Source organism: Ixodes scapularis, unplaced genomic scaffold (genome assembly GCF_016920785.2).
Source record: "Ixodes scapularis isolate PalLabHiFi unplaced genomic scaffold, ASM1692078v2 PGA_scaffold10__122_contigs__length_95168666, whole genome shotgun sequence".
NCBI lineage: Eukaryota > Metazoa > Arthropoda > Arachnida > Ixodida > Ixodidae > Ixodes > Ixodes scapularis.
In genome coordinates, this window is record NW_024609836.1 from 75216535 (window position 1) to 75243364 (window position 26830).

General features: G+C 44.5%; 1 protein-coding gene across 1 annotated transcript in view; it reads left to right on the forward strand.

Annotated features, from left to right (window-relative positions):
• LOC8023898 (B-cell lymphoma/leukemia 11B) overlaps positions 1–26830 on the forward strand; it is a gene marked incomplete in the record, with an annotated part of 457140 nt that overhangs the window by 80945 nt on the left and 349365 nt on the right.

Here is a 26830-nt window from a genome sequence, read left to right on the forward strand (position 1 = left end):
TGTTTTGTTTTTTTCTTCTTTTCTCGCCATTGTTTTTAGTCAGTAGCTGTGGTGTGTTGTCTCGTTCAAAGTTCCCGTTTTTACCACACTGTCTGCAGTGCCTGCTACCTCTGTTGTTTTTTTTTGTTTTGTTTTGTTTTGTTTTTACGCTGGTGTATAATTGTTTTATGAAATTTTAATCTACATCGTCTCGACGACAGAAATTGCCCGTTTTCTGCGAATGGCCTCAACAAATTACTTTTCGAGCCCGTTGATATTGTGGTCACACTTTTTTGTTTGTCTGTGTGTGCGTCCTCGTATTTAATTATGTTTTCCGACTTAACATGTAACTGAATGGGTTGGTAGAAAGCGCTATAGTAGCAAAACATTTCAAAATTGAGTCAGTATAGCAGTTTAACTTTTACACCCCTCCCCCTTCCCATGGTAATAGTTCCAATTTAAATATAGAATCGCCGACAGTTTTACAAACGTATAAGGTGTGGCTCGCGCACGCTTCGTGCATTCTGATTGGTTCTCCGGTGGTCTTATCGACTAATTGAGTTTTTTTATTACCTGAGGAGCTGCAATAAGATATACATTTCTCGTCATGCCCCTCTTGAGTTAACAGTGACTATAATGCACGTTACCTCAAGTGCTGTGCGAAGTGATGCTTATCCCCTTTTTTTCTCTCTCTCTCTTTTTCAGGTAAGTTGGAGCAGCACCCATTACCGTTGGATTATGGCCAGCTCGTCGTGGATGCCTTCAAAGTGAGCAACGAATCACCCCTCGGTAGTCACCAGAATCACCCTATCTATAGTTTGCATCGTACCGCGCCAGATAATGATACCCTTATCACGAAACAAAGCGAAAGAAAGTGAATCATCTCTTTCGCGAACAGCTCTCGGTCTACGGTGTGCTTGCAAGTTCGTCCGCGCTTCATGCTCACCTCGTCCGTGTTTGTTTACCCCCTAAATACAACCAGGTTTTTTGTTTTGTTTTGTTTTTCTTTTTGGCGACATCAATTAATGACATCGCACGCACTTGGCTGCCTCAGCTCATCCCGCGTTCTCCGCGCCGCTACGCGAGTCTTATATGTCGCACTTTGATTGGCAGCCCCTCTTTGCGCTTCGATGGGCGCGTGCCGAAGGCTCATTTTGGAACACTTGTTCGCCGTATACACCAACACGCGGCCACTGGCGTCGCGTCGCTGTGGTGGCGCTGCTATCGGCATTGCGCGTGCGCGGACGCTCCCCTTCGCGCCAATCTGGGTCCTGCGCATGCGCAGTGCCTCCACCTCGTCTGGGCTTTTGTTTGGAAACAGCGCGCTGGCTTATACACGGCTTGCACGTGGCGTGATCGCCCCGTGATGGTGGTCTATTTGTAACTTGTTACTTGTTAGCCGTGATGGTGGTCTATTTGTTACCTTCCTACTTGTTCTCGCTGAGAGAAAGAAATTCGATGGTGCGAAATGCGTGCCGCAAGAAGGTACGCGGCCCAGCAGGATCTTACGGGAACTCATGTGGCGTAGAGAAGTTGGATAACAAGCGAGCAGTTTTCATCTTCATCTCAACCACATAAATTGTATGTATATGTCATCAGTGTTTGTTGTTGTTTTTTTTTTTTTTTTTATGTGCTCACTTTTTGGGGAATCAATTTAACACATTGCAAAGAGAATAATTAGAATACATTTTGCGCTTTATAATACTTATTGTTAATAAAAGTTAGAGCCCGAACTCAACTTCGAACCCAATGCAGTCTATATAGTTTTATTTTCCCACGCGCTTTGATTTTTTTTTTACAGTATTTTGTGGAGAATACAAAACTCCGGAAGGTATAGTTATATTTTAATCGTATAAAGATGACAAAAATAAACCACCGAAATATATTAAAAATTTACCAAAAAGCTTTAAAAAGATTACTTATACACGACGTCCTTAGGAACAAAAATTGAATAAAACAAAACAAAAAACTCTTCTGGCCGCACCTTTCCTCCGAGATTCCTTTATGTGCAATTTTGCATTTACGCGTAATATTTTTTACATACTTTGTAACAAAAAAAATACTCGAGGAAAAAAGTTCCCAGCTATTCATGGCCATTTGTGTTTTTTTGTTTTTTGTTTCTCCCAGATCGGAGGTCAGTGCTATCGAGGGACGTTATTAAACACAGCTTTCACAGGTTGTGAATATTTTTGTGGATAGGATTTCTTTTTATTTTTGTTTTTATGTGGAGTGAAGTCTCGCTATTGTTAACCATACGTTCAACCCCCCCCCCCTTTTTTTTTTTTTTTTCTCTTCCCTCTCTTCTAGTTTGGCCCTCTCAAAGCTTCGTAGTTATACTGCCCCTGCAGGCTTCGATTATGTAGAGTGTAGATTCTGGTTCGTGTTGTGCAGCCTGCTTGTTTTGAGTTTTACTTTTTTCTCTGTGTGAACGTAGTCGACTAAGACCGGGGACATTAAAAAAAATAAAAATAAAGTAGGTAATGTTTTCTTTTGTTTTTTAATCACATTTCTTGCATACCAGCGAAAATGCGAGCGTCGATATACTAGAGAGATCGGCTCATGAGGTATGATCAAATGAAAATTATTGTCGGTAGTAGTTTATGCATGCTTTATACTTTCCTTTTTTTTCTTTTTTAGTATGCTACCACATACCTCCTGCATCATAGGTTCGTGTGATCTTGGAAAGTAATATTAGAATAGGGGGATGCTGAAGAGGACACGATTTGGGCAATATCGAACGTTTTTAACTTCCCGGAAATCCTTGGCCGGGTACGCCAATAAAATTCAGAACTGAAAAAAATAAACAATGTATATATATATATATATATATATATATATATATACATTAGGGCTGGGCATCGATTAAACGTTTTAACCCGATTAATCGCCACCCTTTAATCGATTAATTAATTGATTAATCGGTTGTGTTGATTTTTATAATATATTGAAAAGAATGCAACCACTTGGCTTGCCTTTGAAGACTTATTTTACACTCCGGTACACGCCGCAAAGGACTTTTACAATTGATGATACATATAGTTCAACCTAGAGCCACTAAATAAGCTGCGCTTAGAGTATCGGCACTCCGTTCCCCGGCATTGTTGTGGGCGCCGCCATTTAGGCTCGTGCCGATCGTCATGGTTCAAAAGTGTTACATCCTCAGCATTAGATTCGGTGTTAGGAAGGTCACGCAATATTGATTTGCTGTGTCACAAACTGTTTAAAAATTTGTGGATGGCGGAAAGGCGTTTCCTGTGATTTCAGATGAAGCTTCAGATAACTGGCAACCATAATTTTAAGACACAATATGGCTAAGTGTCGTTACTTTTAGTTTGGGCAGGACGACCTGGCCGAACTTTTTGTTTGGGCAGGTCGTCAAGGATAGAGCCGTGCGTGCGTTTAATCGACCTCTTTTTGGGTACCGATTAAAAAACCGATTAACCGGCTAAAACATTGATCGCGATTAAAGCCTTAATCGATTAAATGGAAGGTTAATCGATCAATTGCCCAGCCGTAATATATATATATATATATATATATATATATATATATATATATATATATATATATATATATATATATATATATATATACACTGCGTTACACATTTAGCCCAACACAACATCAGCGCTCTGTTTTTATTTAGTCATATTTTTAAAACTTATTTTTGCATATAATAACTCACGGAGATTGCTGGCGTACACCTGTACCGCCTTGAATCCTTATCCGCATAACCACATGCCGCCATATTGTTGTTGTTGTTGTTGTTGTTTTTTTGTTTTTTTTTTTATGATCGCAGCCCGCAGCACATTGTGGAGCACGTGGAACGAAATCTCCCGCTGTGGAACCCAGGGATCCATGGGTTCGGTCATTCTCCACCCCTGCTCGTGTCGATCTGGCTGAGCGTCGTGGCGGCGTGCGTTCGCGTGTCCCCGACTGCTTGAATCACGTTAAAGGGATAATGAATCCAAATTTGTATTTCGCAAAATAAGGCAGCAGAACCGTTGAATGGGACGCTACGAACTCCAAAACATCGCTCGTACATTGATATCTCAAACAGATGGCTATACCTTTGTGAAAGGGCGCGATCAAGCGAGCGCTATGACGTCATCGTCGTCCTGGAAAATTGAGAATGAGGGGAAGTGGCCTTCCTTCTCTCCTTCTCGCTTCGGTTCACTGGTTCGACGGGACGTTGCGAGGAGAAGACGGCATGGGAATCGTGACGTGTCTTGTCTCGTCGGCCTTGTAGGCCGTGTACAATCGCGCACTTCTTGTCCAAAACTACGGCGATCCGTTACAGATATGGCCATGTGAGTGATGTTTATGGGTTTTGCAGCGTCCCGCCTATCCGTCCAGCCTTGTTTTGTGAGCACGAAGTTTCGGTTCATGTATCCCTCTAAAGGCCCCATGCTAGCAGTCGCACTGCGCTGGATAAACGTCTCGTGTACAGGGAACTGTAGACTTGTCTACGGTACACTCATTACAAGCGATCAAATTACTTGTGACCGATTACTTTTTGAAGTAATTATGTAATCATTTGATTGCATATATAAGGAAGTATTCACAAGAGTAATCAGATTACCTTTGGAAGCACTAAAACTACTTGTAACCGTCGCTTTTTTCCCCTTCCATTTCTAATGGCGTTCCTTTGTCCGTTCAGCTTTCTCACCTAGGAATTCTTAAACCAAGTCTCCACCAAACAGTGGATAGTTTATCGAAATTGGTGGATTAAGAAGATGAGTCTCATAACTGGGTGATTCTAATCTAACAGTGGGCAGTATGAGATACACGTCTTCAGGACCGTCAGAAAAAGCTGTTGTTTTGAAAATCTGAAGTAACCGGAGAAGTATCCGTTACTTTTTTTTCAAGTGACGGCCAATAACTCTTTGTCTCGAGAAATCGAGTAATCTAATTTTTTTGAGCGAAAGTAATTGGAATTGGAATCGATTAACGTGTACAAAACTGTAGCGGGGAGACCAGATCACCCATTGGGTCATCTAACAATTCCCGCTCACTACTAATACAGACCACACAAGTATACATCGATCATAGCCTTTCATCTGTGTCAGAAATGAAGTACTTACTTGGATGGAGATCTCATTGTGCGTGCTGACTGCGTTGGGCTCCGCCACTTTTTTTCGATGGCCACAACAACGTGGAAACACGATTGACACCGAGAGCTTCATAATCTCGAGCATCTTATGACCGCAACGCACGCAGTGTGATTGCTGCGTTAGCCGATATACGAACATGAAAGCGTGATTACGAAGTAAGAAGCGGGAATTACGCCGAATCGCCGAGTTTATGAGAGGCGATTCGGCGTAATTCCCGCTGTCACAACCGTCACCTTCATTCCTGTCAACCGTTGCGTAGGGCTTGTCGAGTGATCTGGAACAAAATAATTAATATACATCAAATTATCGATCATGTTTTCAGTGTACCTTTTTATAGATCCGTCGTAAGAAATGGTCGTCGCAAATTTTTCCAAGGTGTTTCTAGGAAACCACAAAAAAAACAAGATATAAAAACCTTTTTTTTGTACTTTTGAGGTGCCCCTCAACGGCCCGTAGGCCTACAGGAGGCTGCACCAGTGCATACATTCAAGGGCTCAAACAATATAAGCAGCGAGCTCTCGAGTAACGATTACCAGTATAGCTAGGGATTGCAGTTCCCAAGCCAAATGACCCGCATTTGGTTTTGTAAGTTAATGTTAAACGCTACGGGGTCGAGTGGACTCGAACGATCGTTCGAACAACGTACACCATCGATATGCCTAACCATAACAAATATTAACCGGGGCAATAACAACAAAAACATTTTTTTTTCGGCGCTGGTTTTAACACCTGTCAGCATTCGTGAACCCTTGTCACACGAATCGTGGCTTGGAGGTCTCCTAACAAGGCTGTGTGCAGTCGAGGGTCACGTACCATGGAGAGGGGCCTTTGTTTCCTACACTGAGCCACTCTAACGAATTTCCGTGTCACTCACTCTTGTCCACACGTGCACCAATCCAGGACATACCTCGCAGAAGAGTATATAAATATGTTTGGGGGGCAAGTAGTCACGCTTGATAAGCCAGTTGGCCACCGTGGACGGAAAACACGTTGTTTGGGAGCCAGTTTGGCAACCATGCGCACGTCTTAGCAAGGCTTGATTATCAGGCGGTCCAAACGATCCAAAAGCAAGATGGCGGCACCCAGAGGCCGCACTTGCAAACGTCTATATAGTTGGCGGCCGGCTAACAACTATACAGTCACCGACAATTACAGCGGATGGAGCGTGCACTTCACAGTCCGGAAACGTTCGGCGTCTCATCCATCACAACGCAACGCCGTAGACGACGGTTGTTTCCCCCTCCCTCTTAATTTTTTTTAAAATAGAAGTTAGGCTTAGAAAGAGAACTAGTGGGCGAACGAAAACACCAGAAAAAAAAAAAAAGAAAGAAAACAATTCAGTTCGTCCAACGGTGACGACGACGACACCAAAAACATATAACAGAAGTCAACTTCGATCTCGAATCACAAGCCGTAGCCAGAATCGAAGCCGTATACGGTATAGCCTGGCTACCGGAAGTTACGGTTTCTGTCTCACGACTCTCGTCTGCTACCCGCGGCGGCGGTGCGGAAACCGGAAGAAGCGCCCGCGTCCCAACGGGAACACACCGGTCGGCAGGTCGGTGGATCGGCGAGAGTGAATCCGAGGAAGGTTGAGCTGACAATTCGCCTTTTGTCGCTTCCCGGGAGGAGATCCCGAACGGAACCTTCGGGTGACCTCCCCGTACAACGGTTTTCCAAAAGAAGAGGAAGCCTTCCTCCTTTCCCCAATCTCCGCAGAGATGAGAGTCCCGAAGTTGGGGGAAGCGGTAACGTGGGAGCCTCTTCCAAAACCGTTTTCCATGAAAAAATCCCGCTCAAGAACTCCCTCGGCCGGTGCACGTATGAGACGGGAGGATTCCTGGACCTTACGGCATTTGGTGCGGAGCCAAACTTATCCTGCTATGTACTTTTTTTTTTCGTTGATTACATGTGATATTTTCTTTTCTTTTTTTTCTTTTTTTTTCTTTTTTGTGAAAGGTCTGCACAACACCATTTTCCAGAAACATTCCCTTCGATACACCTGGGAGTTTTTCTTCCCATTTTAATATCGAACCTTAGAATGGGTCCGACATCGCCTTTCACTCTCCATTTTCTTTTTTTTTTCTTCTTTTTCTCAGCAAACAAAAATAACAAAAATGGCTACCGCGGAAAGTTAAGCACAGTGGATGAAGGGGAACACCTGCTCGCGCTCTTCCGTCTTGCTCGTCTCGCAAATCCCACGTAACGTTACGTGAGAACCGTTCTATTTTCCGAGCATTTTCTAAACTTTCTTTGGAAGCCCCCCCTCTCCTACTCCACCGGTATGGGTATGACACACCATCACCATGCCGCCTGGTGCGTTACGGCCGGTGGGCCGGTGGTGGTCGAGCGAGAGAAAAAAAATCCCTATCGTGGGAACCTCTATATAAAAAAAAGAACTGTCAATATGTTTTTGCTTGCGCGCCATTTTTTTTTTTTATAGGAGGTACCTCCCCCCCCTGGCGTTCTTTTACTTTAGCAGGGGTGTGGTATTTTAGGGTGTCTGTTTTTTAGCCCCCAAGGTTTGTTGGTTTGTTTTTTTTCACGCGTTTTTTTCTTGTGTGAGTATTCGTCGTGGACGATGAAGACCAGGGGTTGAGGGGTGGGATTCCTATGGTGCCGCTTTACATAGAGAGAGAGAGAGCCTTCAAGGCTACTACACTCTCTTGAATACCTCGTAAAAAAAAGGAACGGACCGTTTCGTTCTGAGCCCCACCGTCCCTTTCGGGCTTGTTTTTTTTGTTTTTTTTTATCTTTTTGGATGGACTTCGATGGTGCCCCGAGTGGGGTAAAAAAATACACCGGCTGGGGGTCTGTTTCCTCTCTTTATACTTCGCTTTTTTTATTCAATATATATATATATATTGTATTATTATTGTTCTTTATATATATATATATTCGAGGGTGGCGGCTGATGGTGGTAAACCTTGCGACAAGCACTCGGCGGTGTTCTTGACGAAGCTCCGAAAATCGCCGGGGCCGTAAAGAAGAATGGCCTGAGAGGAGAATCGGACCCGCATACACACGTATATAAAATTGTATATAATCTTATATACGATGCGCCATCACTATATATTTTATTCCTCTTATTTTTATTCGTTTTTCTCCTATTTTGCGTTCCCGCGTATTCCTTTTGTCACCTCGGTTTCGGTTTAGCTCCGATTTGTGCTTCGCACTCGTACTTTATCAAAGCATTTTCCTTTGCTTTTTAATTTTATTTTTCGCTGCCGTCTCTTTTTCTTTTCGGGGGCGAGGGGGGTACATTTTTTTTTTTTTGCGAGTTCACCGTTGCTATTGTGTCCAACCCTGTATAACCTGCGGACCGCTCACCTGAGCCTATTTTCGATGGGACCCAAATTTATATTGAGGAATGGCCGACAAGAGGAGAGGGGGAGGGGAGAGTGTACTCAATAGTGGCATCTTTCGAGAGAGAGGGAGAGAAATGAAGCTGGGAAATCGAAAGTGGGTGCCAGTTTGACTTTTTTCGAAGGGAAAACTTTGGTTGGAATGATTAGTGGTTACACGTAAAGCTCCTCCGCAGTCGTCGAACCCGTTAGAACATGGTACGCCGGCGTCCGGCGTTTGCTTCTCGCATTCGAACGCCTTTGAAGAGTGCCGTGGCATAGCCTCCTCTATGCTCACAAAGCCTGGCAGTTCGACCACGGAGCCATAGAGTGCCCGGTAGCAGAATTCGGAACGCGAGGATCTGGTAGCAGAGAGCGTCAAAGAGCCATTTCTCGGGGAACCTGGACGTCAGCGCGCAGCTTTTGCAGCGGCGAGGACCCGAAACACACACTTGTTCGCTCGGAAGAAGTGTGTTTCGGCTTCTCGCCGCAGCGGGGCGCCAGTCACGTGGCTTCCTCTCATCCGTTGTCTGTGGCTCCGCCTTTTCCATTTCGGCGTTTGCTTCTCGTGTCGATCTGCCAGACTTTGTCAGTATATAGGAAGCTGTGCTTTTGAACGTCCGGCTTCCTGTACGCGCTCCATGCCTTCGCCGTGCTTTGGCAGTGTGCGCGCGCTCGAGGTGCGCGGGAACGCCGAAGCATCGTTGAAGGCGGGAAGCGCACACTGGAAGCCGGGCAACTGGAAGCTCTTCATTTTTTTTTTTTTTTTTTGTTCCGGGCTTTTTTTTTTTTTTTTAACACTTCTCTCTCTCTCTCTCTCTCTCTGGAAGCTCTTCAATGCCGTCCTTGCCTCGTCAGTGACCATACGTGCCTCTTTAACGGAACCATTTGATCGTGCAGACAAGGAACCTCCCTTTGTGAAACCAAAGCGGAATAGTTGGCCAACACACGGAGAAACTTTTTTATTTCGATATCTAAAGAGAGCGACAAAAGCAGATCCGTTCGACCATATTCGCTTGATATAATACTGTTGCGCTATTCAGATGTTTATTTATTTTCGATAGGCGCATTATTTGTTTTGGTTTTACCAGACACTTAAAAGGGCTATGAAACAGGCGTTTAAAAAGCCATAAAACCACCGAGATCAAAAAACGTCAAAAATGGCATTCAGAATTTTTTTCTTTTTTCGTTTTTTGCGTGGTTGTGTATACAGTTATTTGCAGCGTCGTATGGTCGTAAAGCTTTACAAGTAACACACTTTTGGTTTTACCAGAAGTGACGATATCGTTGCTTTTTTTGAGTGGGAACGAGTAACACTTCTTACTTCTTGACTGAGTACATACTTACAATCCCTAGTTACTTGTCTTGTTGTAAAATTCCGCAACGTCAGTGTTGTCTTGGTTGCAACTCGCTCTGTGTCCACGCTGTAATCCAGAAGCAAAAAAAAAAATGAAACTAGAAAAGGTATACACCAAATTAAACAACATAGTCGCGTTCAACGTTAAACGAAAACAAACTAGTTACCATTATCCTTACTAATTGCCTCGATGTTTGAAAACAAGTATCACCAGCTCTTGTCGTTCCGCAAACATTTCGGACCTTTGGTTTACGCTTTGTACATTATATGACTTTAATGGCGTCCCGTCAGCTAGCAGTTCGATGTAACATGAAAAATACAGCGTTACCAAGAGCCGGATTGATACAAAATACAGTATTCGGTAATTTTTGTTTTTTCTTTTTGAAGCGATTACTGACTAATGTACTTTCTTTCCTCGTTCTTAACGCGTGCACGTCCCGTATTACGAGGGCTGCAATCTAAGGTTTGGGATTCTCGGCCAAAGCGATCGGAACCTGTGAAAAACACTTTCTTACCCCGACGCAAAATCGAAAAACTGACCGGGGTGGCCAAAAAAATAACAAAAAAGAAAACCCGCGAGAGTCCCTGACTCTTGTGTTCCCGCTCGTGAGCCGGATAAACAATGGCTCGTCCTGCCGGACACACGGCACGCGGACGTTAGAATGGCAAGACAAACAGCGACAACGGGGGCGACTTGTCAAAGCGGCCTCGACAAATAGTATATAGATGTATACGCACTCTGCCGCTGGAGGAACAGCCTGCACGAGCGACGGTCCGGACGCGTTGCTGGAGGTATACGCGCAGGTGTCGTCCGGAGGATGTGGCATTTCTGTCCATTTATTATTTTATTTTTTGCTTTTTTGTTTCTGTTATAGGTAGATTCACTGTTTGTCTTTTTTTTTTCTCGTCGGACGTGACAGAAACTTAGCAGTGACAGACAGCCCATGCCGGGTAAACCAGCGTGTACTTCTATGACCCAGGGATGTACATAGTCGCCGATGGGGTGGGGGGCATTCTCGGGTAGAAGTAAATGTATACATCTATAGTGTAGTTATACGGTGCGTCGGCCGGTGTCGCGCGTTATAGTAGGGTGAATAGGAAGGCGCTCTATGGCGGTGCAAGAAAGTTGACCTTTTGCGAGGAGCAGATGGTGCAAGGTGGGGAGACTGACGTGAAAGAGAGAGATGGGGAAAAGTCCCGTTTCTGTGCCGTAATTTTTTGTATCTTAGGTGTTTTCTTTTTTTTTTCATTTTTAGTGTTGGTAGCAGATAGGCTATGATGCGGTCACTGGTTCAAAAAAAGCCATACCGACAAAAAAAAACATTTGTATATATATATATATTGTATACCTGCAGACTCTCTACCGTTGTTCACTTGTCTTAGAATCCGGTGCCGCCGTGTAGGCGTGGTCAATATTGTGGTTAGGCGTTTCATAATAATAATAATACTACAATCGGCTGCTGTAATTATTTACAACGTGGAAGCGAAGTTGCTCACAAAAAAAAGCTCTGAAGCGTGTGTATAGTTATGTTGATGATGATAAGCACGACTATGATGATAATAATGGTGATGTTGCTGATAATGATATTCTATTTATTTGTTTTCCTCCCTTTTATCGTTTCATTTATTTTTTTCTATCTCTATGTCCTTTCCTTCGTACATGTCCAGCTCGTTGCAGCGCGTTGCCCTATGTTGGCACTTGCTGACGTAACATACGAGCGGCAGGGTGAGTTGCCGTCCTCATATATATATATAAATATAACCTTATGTCATGGGAGAATATGTTTGCGCACGTTGAAACTCGTTGGCACATGTTGGCGTACATTTTAGTAAATGTGGGTCGTGGCACAGATAGAGTGGCGCCAGTATTTCCTACCAACACGCACACCCTCGACGGCAAGTTTCCGCACGTTCAAGCATGATGACACATACTGGTGTCGTCGTAGACACATCCAAACAGCACACGAGTTGGCGTACGCGTGTAATACGCCCCTAGATCTTTGTATAAAAACACGCACACACACACGCTGACATACGGTGGCGCGTGCTGACGTACGTTGGCACACGTTGACGTATGGTGGCACATGTCGACGTATGTTTGCTCGCACATGTACTATAGTCATGATCAGCACTCTAAAAAATGTTTGTGCGTCTACTTTCACGCACAACACTCGGAGAGCCAATCACCGCAGCTTACGGAGGCAGCTCAGCGAATGACAATGCCGAAACATCTGTTTAGACCAAAAAACGCAGTCTGAGTTGCGACATTAAGCAATGCAAAACGTCACGCTTGCATTGCTTAATGTCACAACTCGGACTGCGTTTTTTGGTCTAATCATATGTTTCAGCATCGTCATTCGCTGAGCTGCCTCCGTAAGTTGCAGTGATTGGCTCTCCGAGTGTTGTGCGGGAAAGCAGACTCACGGGCTTTTTTTAGAGTGAGCTTGAGGAACACGGGCATGTCTTTTATGCTCATGCTACTTGCTACGTGATTGGTCCTTTGGGATTTTTATCCTTAAATGCCGCACTCCGATTGGCTGTTGAGCGATAATTAGATGCACGGGGCTCACCACGCTCGACTTTTCTCAAACTGCCACTTACTGTATGTGCCCATGTCCCGAAAGAAAGCAGACACCCCCGCGGTTCATCGCAACTCGTGTGACGTAAGCACGGTAGTACTTACACTGTCCACTCCACGATTTTATTTTGATTTGGTCCAGCGATCGTCTCGAGTGACCATCTGGTTCGAGGGGGCGGCCAGCTGACCGGACATTCATCAACGATGGACCAGCTCACGCACGAACTGCCCCCCGAGAAGTTACGGAACGCATCTGGTCTCTCGCGATAGAGGCCCCCCCGGATATGGCCACCATTTTGGGTGGTGATGCAAAATGTCCGCCTTCCGAGAAAGTCAGAAAAAAAATAATAAAACTAGAATCAAACGATGCACCAAGACGATAATTCGATACGGTTGGGCTTTGATACGTAGATGAGGTCAGGCATCTGCTGTGCTAGCCAAGGAAAATTTTCTATTTGCATCTTTTTTTTTCTTTTTTTTTTTAAGCTGGCGATGACGAAACGCTGCACCCTATGAAGAGTGGGCAAATTAGTTTAAATTAAGAAAAACGAAATGGTTGACTCGGACCAGGTGCCGGCCAATTGCGCGTTGACACTCAATTGCGTTCAAGAGACATCGTGATTGATCGACGCTGGCTATAGATGGGCATATTTTCTTTTCTTTTTTTTGCTACGCGTTGTATGTCTTATTTTGTCGGGCGATTTGTCGTTCATGCGTCCACTAGTGAGCCGTAAAATAGGGTATGACAAAGGTGTCCGTAAGCAGAAAAGTAGTCCTGTCATCACGCGCCAATCGAAATCGCTGTTTGGAGTCGACGTTTGCCCAATGGCAACGACGATATTTCTCGGATTACGTGATTCTAAAATTCCCTAATTGCTCTCACACTCAGGAGGAGCGTGAACTGAGGGTTCCGCTTCATGCTATATATATTTTTTTTCTTAGAAAAGCACAATCGGGAGGCTAATAAAAATTTTAAAAATGAGCCATTGAAAAGGAGACAATGATAAAGAGTACAATTAAGAGAAAAAGAGAGAGTGAGAGAAAGAGGGCATAGAAAAGAACAGAAGAAATTATGGTCCTGATAATCGTGATTTTACTTTTCCCTCACAGCCCTGGAAATGGGCCAAACAGGTTCAAACTCCGAGAAATTTTCTGGGACCTCAGGCTCCCGAGTTCCGCCTTGGCGTAAAGCCAGAGCTATCATAGCCCCAAAACAAAAGTAGAAAATAGCAAAAAGAATAGAAAAATAAATAAGAGATAAAGATAAAACGCAGTGAAGAAAACTGCTACCTCGTGCAGGTCGCAAAAAAAAAAAAAATGTTCATACTTTTTTCCACCTGCGATAGTAGCACTCACTACTCTCTCGAAAAGACAGGTACGAAAAGCGGAGAGGAAAGGGGGGAGGGGAGGGGGAGCATTAGTTTGAAAAAGTTGGCGGGTGTTTAAAAAGCGTCCCGCGCAAAATGTTTTTCTTCCTTTCCTTTTACGAGGCACTAGGTGCCTTCGTCACTTCGTTTCGGCGCGGTATCCAGTAGCACCTCAAAAACAAACTCGACTGCGGTGCTTGGGGGGGCGTTGTGGGGGAGAACGTTCTATAAGTTGCTTCACTCGCGCGCCAAGCATTGATGGGGCAAAGAGCTTTGGGCGTCGCTACCTCTGAGAGCTGTTCGGAGCTAATCGTTTATTTCTTCGTTATAGGCGAAGACGAGTTCGTCTCTATACGTTCGTGTCGTAACTATAAGTTCAACCGTGTTCATTTCTTCGATATACGCGTAACCGTGCCATTTTAATCTTTATAAGCGTAAACGAGTTCGTGTCTTTGTTCATAAACACGTTTATGCTCAATTTGTATGCGTTTCGAAAGGCGAGCGCGTTAATCTCTGCGTTGTAAGTGCAGAAGTGTGCATTCCTTTGTGAGCTTATTCTCTAGGTTATGACTGTAAAAGATTACGTGTCTTCGTTATCAGCGTAAACGTATTCAAGATTTCATTCGTATGCCACCATGTTTATACGTCCGTTATAAGCGTAAACGTGTCCACTCCTTTCCTCGACGAGTCGGTATAAACTTTAGTAAGTCGCAACCTTCGGTGCGGTATATGCTCGGTTGCAGCTCTGCCGTTATCTATTTTTCGTCATGACGATACGTGTCGGAAATTGTATACCTGTTGTCCGTAGCTCCAATAGGACCACATGTACCTTGGGGTAAAAGTCCGCGACCGTCTTTCGAAATGTCCTTCGGTGCCAACCGACTTAGGGAAGAAAGAAAATTAAGAAAAGAAAACCGTCGGTCACCACAATATGCCCTCCCCCCTTCCCCCCGGCGCAACGTCTTTTTTTTTTTTTTGTGCTTTTTCGGTCGGTCCGGACAAAACAGTCGGTCGTCGGCGAAGCGTTTGGTCCACTTCCGCATTCGCCGAAGAAGACCGTCCGAGCCGCACGACACAGGCGTCCTAAGTGCGAGCAGAGTCTCCGCGGTGTGACCTTAGAGCGCGGACCGTTTCACAAATCGTCACGAGCAGGCAGGCCGGTGCGCCGCGTGCCACGTCCAAGTTACCGTAATTTAGTTTCTCTCCTTTTTTTTTCTGTATTTTTCTTTCTGTATTTTTTTTTTTTCACATTACTCTCTCACTCATTCTTCTCTTGGTGGTTTTGTTGGCTTAGTCGACGTTCCCACTAATCGCGGATGAGATAGAAAAGTCACATCCCTGATCGAACATTTTGCATACTTTTTCTTTCACTTTTTTTTAAATTAAACGATAGACCCTTTCGGAAACTCAGTCTGGCCGCTTTGATCACTATCATCATCTGAGAAATAAGGCATATGGTTCGTACTAATGGCGGCCTTCTGGTTACTGATGGACGAAGTTGAAGATGCTCAGAAGCGGAGGATGCGGGTCCGCTCTTTTTCGCGCGAGTGGCGACAGCGGGGTGGTGGCGACAGCGTCCAAATAGCTCCCAACCACTTCCTGTTCTGAACTAGATGGCGGGTTTCGCAGTATTTTCGAAATTAAAGGCACATGTTATCTTCTGGAAAGGGACTCTTATACCACTGTCACACTTAATTCCCTTTCGCGATAAAAGAATGATGAGTAAAAAATTAAGAAATATACGTGAACCAGAAGTGTGCCCAGGCTACCCAATAGATGGCGCCACTGAGTTTGTTGCCAAACAAAAAAGGTGCGAATACATGCGAGACGTTAGAAGGAAGCGACCCAGGAATTCAGTACAAGAGCTGCGTATACATTCATTCCCAACTCGGGTCCAGTCAATCTGTTGGCGGCACATAACCGACATTACAGTCCCTTTGATGCATGTTACCACGGCTTCAGTGTGGGTCGGTGCCTCATCCTTACCGGTTGTGTATTTGTCACCATCGAAACTGAGAGATCCAGAAAGAAATGTAGGGTAAAAACACGCATTCTCGACTGCTGTTAACCAGCAAAAGTGGTGGTGCTCGGAACAATACTAGTACGAACGGCAGGTCGATTACCGCCACTAGTATGATATTAAGGTAAACTGCAATTCAAGCCACCAGATGGCACTGAATTTTGAAAGGGTCTACTGCATTACTATTTACTACCAAAGTAAGTCGAGACATGCAACTATACTTAAGGACAACCTTTTTTTTTTTTTTTTTGCACTGCAATCAAAGAGGTACGGGCACACGTGCTCTCTCCCATTGTGAGCGCTGATTAAAGCTGTGAACGAGCTTTTTTTCTCTCCTCCGAAATACTAAAAAAGATTGTCCCTGTGAAAAAAGAAAAAAAAAAATTACCGATTGTAAAAATGTGAGTGAAACAATAGGGGCTTTTAGCGAACCGTTACCGTGTTTAGCCCACCGCGCTACTAGAACCTTCGAAGAAGCGCCCGGGTGGTACCGTGACCGCGGGATACGTGTTTAAAAGCGTACTTCAAAGGCTCCGGTAGTGCGGTACGCGAAACACGGTAACGGTTCGCTAAAAGTATATGTTGAACAAGTGAAAATAACGAAACGGTTGAACGATTAAATGGTAGGATGGAGTTGAAGAACCGTAGTGAACGATTGATTGGCTAAATTTATAAATGAATGAATGAATGGGCTCCAAAAGTGAAACGCTGTTCCTGTTTTCGTCAAAATACTACAAAGAAATCGGATTTCGTAGGAATTTATTCGATTTTGAGCCCAGCGTACAAACGTTTCTTTGAGGGGCACCTCAGTTTGTTATTTTATGTCGCTGTCCTGTGTTACGATATTACTCGAAGAGTCTGGGCGCTCCGATACGCAAGATTTGTAACCAATCGTGTTGACTAGCTTTAATATAGCTGTAATTACAATCGTACTGCGTAAAACCTGGCTGACGTGCTGCGCTTTAACTTGAACCGCTCAAGAACCCTTTTGGTTCCAAGAAACATAGACTGGATTATTTTAGCAAGTTGAAGTTTGGCAAAAATGTAGTATAAATGTGATGGAATGAGACTCCCTTGTCCGGTCGTAATTTGTGTGTTACAGCCGGGTCAAGGATTTTTGTTTTGTGTGTTTAGTGTTTTTTTTTTTTTTTTTTTTTTTTTTTTACATTTGGCGCCGACGACCACAAGAGAGGTCGATGAGCTCGTTTGCGCCAGGGGGCCAACCGCGTACGCAAGACATACACATACGCAAACACACAGACACGCGTACGGAAACACATAGACACACAAGGCCACACATACACAAATGTTTCCCAAGCGGATGCACAAACGGAGAATTACAAAAAACGGCAAAGCTAACGGTACAAAAAAAAAAATCACGTCTAAAAAAAATTTTAAGAAAACAAAGCAATTAGAGACAAGTGAGAAAACCCGCAAGCGACCGCGACGTGCGCAAGAACTCCCGTGGAGAGAGTGAAGGTTAAAGGGGGAAAAGAGAGAGAGAGAGATCCGTTATGCCCTCCGCGAAAAAATACGACCGTTCCCGCGGAATGTCTCGAGATTGTGGCTTCCTCTTGTACAGTGCAAGTCGCGAGTTGGACCGTCCTCCTTTTGGCAAGGACTCGCCCGTGACTCTTTTATATATATCTAGTATCCTCATTTTTAGTATGGTATTCGTGTTTCTTTTAAAGTATCTCTTTTTTTTTTTTTCTTTTTCTAGATGCTACTTTTTTTGTTTTTATGCCAATCAACGCTCCATTTTTTTTTACGGTTTTACGTTTGACGTGTAAGTTACAACTTGGGACCACGTGTTACTGATGTACACTAACCTATATTCGCGTCGCGAGAGCTTGATATTTGCAAGCGCATATCGGTTCAATCACAGACTTGTATTCATCTTAGTTGTACAATTCGAAACAAATGAATGAATAAACACTGATACGTAACACATAGGCTACACTGGGTCGACGCTTCCCATAAGGTACCAATGATTATATGAGCGTGTTCAATAAGTACACTACGTGATAGAAGATGTTCTGTACGATTTATATACGTACTGTATATATTAGTTATATGTTTAAAGAAAACATTTTACGAGATCTCTTTTTGATACGGAACAGCCGCAGTACATTTCCCGTGGGGAAGAGCACGCTTGTGATGCGCTGTTTAGGAGGCTAAAAAACTGAGACCACCCTAGAGGATTTAAGGGGAAACAAACAGTCACACTATCGTGTCGGTACTAGAATTAGTACGTCAGTGCAACTGGGTATGTTATCATCGCTTAATCAACATGAAACGAGGACAATCTCCGCGCTATCAGCATCAAACGAGGGTGCAAAATACTAAGCGTGAGGAATCTGCCCCAAATACAAGAGCTGGACGTTGCAAGACAGGTGAGAAGACCCCGAATTCGGAACCTCTAGAACAGTGGTCTTAAATTCATTTGAGCCTGGGGGCCAGATATCCCACACCCGAAAGGTCGAGGACCAACCTAAAAAAAAAAGGGGGGGGGGGGGGGAGGAGGAGGGGGGAGAGAGAGAGAGAGCTTGTGAACCTGTCAGTGACAACTTTAGATTTAGTTTCTTTGTATGACTACTTTAGGCCCTGACCTGATGTGATACCAAGAATTAAAATGATACCGCCCCGTCAACGTGCTGGGAATTTAATAGCACAAGAGATCAAGTATACACTGTCACTCGCATTGCTCAATTCACTCAGGAGCTAACCAAGCTCAGCGTGTCTCTAAAAAATAAATATTTATATTAATTTTGACAGTTGTTGTTTTTGTGACGATTTTTATTACAATACTCCAGGAAATACTTGTCTTTTAATGGGGATATTTTATTGAAGGTGAGAATCCCGAGCTCCTAGCTTTATTTTTGGCAGTTAACCCTCCTGGTCGAGAGCTTGCGCAACCGAGATGCATCCTTCAACGACTAGCTCGCGCTTGCAACCTAGTAGTGGAATTGTAGCACATTGCAAACAGCTGAGAAGAAAAAAAATAAAGCGAAACAAAGGGCAAATGAACACAGATAAGTATAAATTATTTGAATACGTTGAATGAGCAGCTCGAGCTACTTTTCGAGCGACGATGAATCGAAGACATGAGATCACCATGGAGCATGCCATTTCTAGGGCTCGAGACATGGGAGCCGGGACACGTAGCCGGTTGCCTGCGGGCCGCGTTCCAGCCAGTCGTGGGCCGCGTGTTTGAGACCCCTCCTGGAACAACTGAAATCATTGAAGTGTTACTTTGCCGGCATGCACTCCGCCATAACCAAACGCGACATGATATTGACACGTACACGTGCACCAACTTTATATCCTTTTTGCAAAAAGTAAAATTTCGTCAATAATACGACCAACAAGGATATCAGAACTTATAGGAATTATATCAGGCGTATAATCTTTTTTATTATGTTATATGTTTGTATGCCCCCCTCCCCCTGTGCAGGGGTTTCTCCAGAAATTGAAATAAGGGGGGGGGGGGGGGGGGGGGGCTTTGAGAATAGAGGAGTCCCTGCGAATTAAGGGGGTGACTTCGGAAAAACAAGGGGGGGTGTACCCCCCCCCCCCCCCCCCCCTATGTGGTGTGTAGGGAAATCACTGCCTCTGTGCGCTTGTCGAGCGCTTAAGAAAGAGGATAGGAACTAAGCAAGGCAACAGAGTGGAGAGATTGCTTGTCGGTGAGAAATAAAGGAAGGTTATGTCGAATATGAAGCACAGTTTTATATATCTCATTCAAACAAGAAAGGAAAAAAAAATGCACCAACACGTGTTATTTTACATCCGCTCGGTTCGAAAGCTTAAAATAAACACAATCGGCTAAACTGAACAGCCTGGTGCATACCGGTTTCTAAATCACGAGTCGAAAGAAGTGTTGAGTTTAAAAAAAGAAGAGAAAACATTATTCACCGCTAACTAGCAGTTCAAAAGGAAGTGCCCCCCCCCCCCCCCCCCTCCCTCTTCCTTTCTGAAGCGCCAGACAAGCGCACGGGGCGGCCAGCATACAAACAGTAAAAAAAGTAGAACTGATAAAGAAAAGTGTTCTCCTTCAGTACACATTTAAACGGACCAACGTTGGGGCAGTGGGCTAACAAGCCTTCCGTTTACACTCGGTGTAGTTAGCATTACGAAAAAGCAAACAGACAATGTATACATATATGGGGGCAGACAAGACCCTCCCACCCGCAACTATTATTATAGGATGTATATATCGTTTCCACTTCGCTACACGCTCCTTGCCTCGTCGAACGGCTGTTGTTTCCTCTAATTTCGGACGGACCGTCCTCACCTCTCCCGTTCCTCTTCCCCCCGGAACCATCGGAAAGATAAACGACAGAACGATTTAAACGATAAAAAGAAAACTGAGTGACGCAAAATTAAAAGACTGTGTTTGCCGCCGCAGGCTTGCCCAGGCTTGGAACGAGAGAAATGAACGAAAGGAGAGGGAAGAGCAGGAAGAAAAACGAACAGTAATTCTGGCACGCGTGCACACACGCACAGAGAAGTACGAAGCCTCAGCCCGAATGAAGGAAGAAAGCGTTAAAAGATAACGGTTCTTCATCATTATCTTTCCATTCCGACTCTTCGCTTTCATTCTTTCCCTTTCTTTCTTTTTTTAATCTTCTTACACCGGCTCCCCTGCATCATTCGCTTTATTTCCCTTTCGTCGTCGTTCTCTTTCTCATTTTTTTATATGTGTACGTTATGTGCTCGCAGTTATGTAACGGGGCATTACTCTTGTTCCTTCTTTCGTTCTATCAGGTTCTGCATTTCTTGTCTTTTGGCGCCTCCGTGTTTCTTAGGTGCTTTGTTTCTTCGCTTTTAGTCGTTGTCTATTTCCTCCTCTTTATACATATGTATATTTATCATCTCCTTTTTTTTTCTCTTTTATTCATTCAAAAGTGGCCTCTCTCCATTCGCGAATAAACACACTTTCATTTTCCCATCTTGTTCCTCATTTTCCGATTACTACCAGTCCTCTTTATCACTTCCAATCTCGGGTTGTTGTTTTTTGTTGTGTGGTCTGTATCGCTTTACAACTGGTTAATAGCATGGTTTTTGCTAGCCTCGTTGTTTTTATTATTTGAATTTTGTTTGTTTGACGTTAATAACGGAAGTTTGCTACCGATCAGTGGTTTAAATCTCCCCTACCTGCATATATATATATGACTGAATTCGTTTAATCTAGTGGCGGTTTGCGCTACCTAGCGCCGGTGTTGTTGTTTTTTGTTTTACGGCGCCTTTTTTTCTCCTTCGTTTTACACCCGCCTCGCCCACTGTTTCCTTCTTTCCCAGCTCCGTCCCCCTGTGTTGTTTGCTTTCGCCTTCTCGCGTTATTAATTGCCCCGGTGTTTGTTCTTGGAGATGAATCGCTCCCCCTAAGCTAAGAGCTGTCGAGCTGCTTCCTTGTATCCCTCTTTAATCGCGCCATCTATCTATCTTCACGCGTTCACACCTTGCCAGAATTCTGTATTTTTCTATCTCCCTCTTTTATTCTCGTACAATATGTCGCTCTCACGTTCCATGTTTTTCTCCTCCTTGCTTGGTCTCATAATATGGTTTAGTGCGCTATCTAAAATGTACGAAAGCTTAAAGGGAAGCTAAATATGTTCTCGAACAAAAACGAATTACCAGTGAAGTCGAGAGTATTTTTATCCCGTGAACCTGAATACCACTTTCGTGTTTCCCGAAGATGTAAGTAAACGCGAGAAAACACGAAAACCCTCCGACCAGTCGTGACGTCATACGCAAATCTCTCGGCCGCCAAGCTCGTGTAGTTCGCCCAACAACGCGTGCAAGTGCAAGTTTGCCAGGTGTAAAGCGCGAAACACATGTACGACGAAACCGTCCGATCCGACGTCCGACCGTGCAATACGACGGTCGGAGGCGAGGGTTTTTAACGCTCTCCGATGCTACGAACACCCTCTCCCCCCAAGGTCATTCCGGCAGTCCGCACGTCGGATCGGAAGGTTTCGTCGTACATGTGTTTCGCGCTTAAGCCCTTGCACTGACACCAGTGGTGACGTCTTTTTCTTACCTTTTGTGAAAATAGCCAAAGTACGCGTACATGGCTTTGATGGGCGCTGAAAATGAGCGAGAGCGAAGATTCCGAAAACTTTGGATATAACGTCACGCTCCAGAAAAGAAGGGGCTTCGACGGTAATTTAAAACAAAAAATATTTCCGTCAGCCTTCGTGCGCCGAATTGAAAAATAATCTCCATATTTGTGATCCTGGAGGCCAAATGAAGACGATTTAAGTGTGCTTTTCTCTCAAATACAGAACCGCTTCAGTTTCCCTTTAAAGATAAGTTTCAAGTAAAGCATTGATTTTTTGCAATTGTCAGGACTTACCTTTGGCGCTTTTTTTCTTTTCTTTTTGTTCTCTATTTCTTTGTCTTTTTATGAGCGCTTGATAACGAGGGCCTACTGAATACGTAACACGACTTCACGGCGTCTTGCCGTTTGGTAACGAAGATGAATGCAGCTTTTTTCTCAAAATATAAACCACGCTTGTTGTTGTTGGTTTTCTGTCGGTCTTTTTGGCTCGAATTGTTCAACAGGTTTACGTTCATTACGTGTTGTCGCGCCAGCACGCCTTGAAGAGTTGGACCGTTCTTGGATATGGCAAAGCGAACTTTCAGAGTGCTAAGAGGTCGTAACACCGAACGATTTCATTTGCCTCTCTGATTCACAACATTTAGAAACGAGGAAATTTAGTTTTTAACGATCAAGGATTACGGAAAATATGTACCGCTTCCCGAGAAAGTAAAGGGAATGATTAGACAAGCAGGAGAGCATGCAATAGACGCTTTGAGGTTGACTCGTGCGAATATCAAAGTTAGAGCCTGAACAAACAAGCAGAAAATGTCTATTCCGCGAAGAAATGAAACAGTTGATACTTTTCCCACGTTCTCTTACTTATTAAGAAATGTGAATTCAAAATAAGACGCGGTAACTGACAATTTCGGGCATATATGTATGTGTTACGTGGGGTTATCTATAAAACACTTGTTCCGACGTCGGCTCTTTTTTTTGCTGTCCGCCAAATCTGTGAAGACGAAAGCCAATGTATTCCTGCTGGTACTGAATCGATGTTCAAGGTTGTCAGGTGTGCTCTCAAAAACAAAAGAAACGGATACAATAAAGATTTCGTAATCTATTTTGATTTTTCAGTACGTAACTCTCGGTCACGAGACGCGGAAAAACGATGACAATTTTCTTCGAAGAACGGGGTAAACGAACACGACGCAGCTTTGACGATTCGAGGCAAAAGAAAGGTGACGCGAAGCTCTAGAGATATCAGACGCGCGGGGGGCGCTCGCGCGGGCGCCGGAAGTTGGCCTTGCGCGAACTTCCGCCGAAGAGTTTCCCTTCCCTTCAGCCGCACTTCCGCTCCGTCGCTTCCGCTTCCGCAAGGCGACCGTTGCGCGGACAGTAGTTTTGATAGTGCGACTATGCTGTGTCCGCGGTCGAGGAGGGGCGGGGGGGGGGGGGGGGGGGGGGGGGGGAGGAGTTGGCGGTCCTTTCGGGGAAGGACTCCGCGCTGCGGACGCTGTCTCTCTTTGTTTCATGCTTGCAACAGCGATATGAGGGAGCCGCATCATCCAAGATTCCGGTAGACGAGCGAAAACATAACTCGTAATAACCGCGGCTCAAGAAAAAAAAGATGCGTTTGCGCGCATGCGCATGAAGCCGCTTACCTGGTTACGCGAGCATTCACGTGGAGTTATCAAACTGAAGAAGCGAGACCGCGCTTTTCTTAGCATATATGTAAGCCAGGTTGGCAGTGGGACAAACCTACCGATATGAGGGCCCGCGCGTGGCTGCCTCGTCGTCCTTGCGAGCTCCCGGCGATTTCTCTACATTGCCCTTTCATTCTGCTGCGCAAAAGACGCGTTTTAGAACACTTTCCCGCATGGAGAATTGATTTTTTTTTTTTTTTCGTATAGACGTTTCGTGTCGATTCAGCTTGTTTGGAAGTCATGTCGAACTTTTTGAGTAAGCAGTATACGAGTCAGACGTCGTGCCTTAAAGACCGACCACCAGTTCGCGCTTTCCACTTTTCCCACGCTTTGCCCCCCCTTCTACCCTGTCCATCGTTGCCTGTTTCCTCCTCCCCCATAGTGAGGAGGATCTTCTGCCTCGCATAATCTCCTGTCTGGTCGTCCGCCTTTAAAATGGCGTCGTTTTTTTTTATTTTCGTGTGGTTTTGAGAGACAATTTAAGGAGTGCGTCACGGTTGCTAATTGGAGGAGGGGGGGTGAGAGTCAAATTGCACGCAATGCTTATTACGTTAGGAATTCGGAACAGACGCACGATTGTCTTTCGAGTGGAGTTCTCCCTCTTTTCATTCTTTCCGGGGAAAAAAAATTGTAGAAAACGGGAGAAAATCATTGTAATACTCCAGAAATAAATAATGGGATGTGACTGTCCATCTATAAAAATCCGAGTCACCAAAAAATAACACATCCAGCCGGACAAAAATGGAGACCACACACACAGAACCTCTTGTGGATGGCGTCCACTAATTTATCCTTCTAATTTTTCTTTTTCGTTTTTATAGTACAGCGTGTTTGTGCTGAATAACTGCGCAGTGGTTGTCCGGTCCCTCCATTCCGGCTTCGCGAATTTGTTTGGCTGCTTCTTTTCGTCAGAATCATTCTCTTGCTTTCACAACACGAGTCAGCAACCAGTCGCCTTCCGAGAGAGAGAAAAAAAAATGTCAACCTGCCCAATGAACACGTAAGAACATGCGAGATCATAAAAAAACTTATATACGCCTTAAATAAATTACATAAATCATCATGTAAGTTTCTCAGAAAAAAAAAATTAGATCGGAAAGTTATCTCTTCTAAAGAAAGATTCGATAATATCCTTCCAGAAAAGAAGAAATCAATATTACGTAATTTTCGGTGCGCCACGAAACCTTCCTGCCTTCTGACTGCGCACTTCCTGGACTAAAAAACATAAAAATATATATATTCTTTGTTTGTCGAAATATATTTTCTCGAAGATTTAGACGGACAGCGCATTGTTCCCTGTCCAACGCCGCACACAATCGCGTTCTCTCTCTTCCTCACAAAAGGAAAACGCCAATAATAACCGGAGGCTAAAAGTCGGCGAAAAGGACGGACTTAGCGAAAGCTCCCGCTGCGAAGAGCGAGCCAGCCAACTCGGGCAGCGGCGGCGAATCGCTCATTCTTCGCCATTGGAGACAGCTGCGTTTCTGGCGGCGCTTAGCCAAACGCGTCCGCGTTAAATGCGTCAGCCCTTTCGAAACGTCAGCCCCGGTCCAGGCGCACGGCGAGGCGAGCACACGCACAACAATGGAGCTACACACCGCTGCTCTGGCTGTTCATGCCCTCGCTCGCGTTCGGAGCTGCCTGCGGCTGTGTGTGGGGGAGGGGGGCGGAGCATCGGGGATTGGGCACGTGGCCTGCCTTCGGTCCTCCAATCAGGACGATCCGCTTAAGGTCGAGGTAGTAGTGTAGTTGTCGGCCGGCTGAGGTGGGGTGGGGGGTGAAAAAAATGTGGGGGAGAGGGGAGAGGGAGACACTTTTACACAGACGTTTGCTGATTGTTGTAATGGCTGGTTGTTAGAGCGGCTAGAGTCGGTAAGCGGGTGAAAGGACAGACTGGGGGGGAAATTGAGGTGACCCTCGCACTCTCACCCTTTCTCCTTTTTTTTTCTTTTTTGATTGTTTGATTTCTGTATTTGGTTAAAGGGCCAACCGAATTTTTTTTTTCATTGGTTTGAGGGGAGGGTTAGGAAGGGTTGGGTGATGTTTGGTGAAGCCCAGTTGTCATGGTGACCCGATGTTAGGGGGTGGAGACTTTTGTACTGGGTGTGTCAAAGGCTCCGAAAGCGTCACATAAAAAACAAAAAAAAAGTAACTTTTTTTCTAAAAATAAAAGAAAAAAGAAAAAAAGAGTAAAGATAAAACGTCAACGGACAGCACCGGACCACAGCTTTTCCATGCTCAATCTATTTCTCGAGTTTTCTTACGTTTTCTGTATTTTATTTGTATGCATTCAACCGGGGACTAATCCCCCCCCCCCCCCCCCCCCCCTTCCCATTTTGGGGTGTTTCCTCCCTATTTTGGGGGCGGTAGGAAAAGAAGGGGTGCCTGCCCCGGTATGGTAGAGGTTCCCTCTTGTGTGGAGAGGGGTTGGTAAATACAAACACGGTCCGAGGGGCGGACAGTGGACTCAAAAGCGGCAGTGGGGTGATTTTGGACGCGTACACACACTTTTGCGAAGCGTTTTCTTTTTTTTCCTAGTTTTTTTTTTTTAGTTTTTACCAGTTGTTGGTAAGCGTGTGGCGCGGCGTGCGCCTGCGCGTGTGTGGATTTCGGGGGCTTCCGTGTTGTTCCGTGTACAAAAATATACAAATGGCAACCCCTCGTCTGCGTGACCGTTATGTTTGTGAAAGGCGAAGCTTGCTGACGTTTTTTTTTTTAAACGCCGCATTTTTTTGTTTGTTGTTATTTGTTGGAACGGCCCGTCCGGCACGCGACAGGCGTTTGACCACACCGGCTACGCAGTTTTTAGCTCAACATTTATATTCACTTTTTTTGTTGTCGTTTTTTCTCAGTTTTCAATAGTTTTCACGTTACTGTCCTCACTTTTTTTTTAATTATTATGGCAAGGGGAGCTGTTATTTCATATTTATATGGTGTGTTGCTCTCCCATGAAGGAGATATATGTAAAATCAGTCTACATTTTTTTTTTTTTTTTAGAAAACTCTAGGTTTGGAGTTGCTTTTGATTTTTGGACTGTATTACGCCAACTTTATCATAAATCTCATCGATTCACATAGCGTAAATATTATGAGCGACAATAAATGACGCATCATTTTGTTTCGTCTTTTTATTTAATTAGTTTCTCCTACAGAATCCCCAATCAGGTTAGCTCCCGAGCTCGAAAGAAAATGAGAACCACATCAACGGGATTATTGTTACATGATAACCTGCTAGCGTTTGTCCAGTTTCTGGTCGTTCCTATCGAATGCTTTCGTAACTTAGCAAATATCTACTGTATACGTATATACTCCCTAAAGAGAGT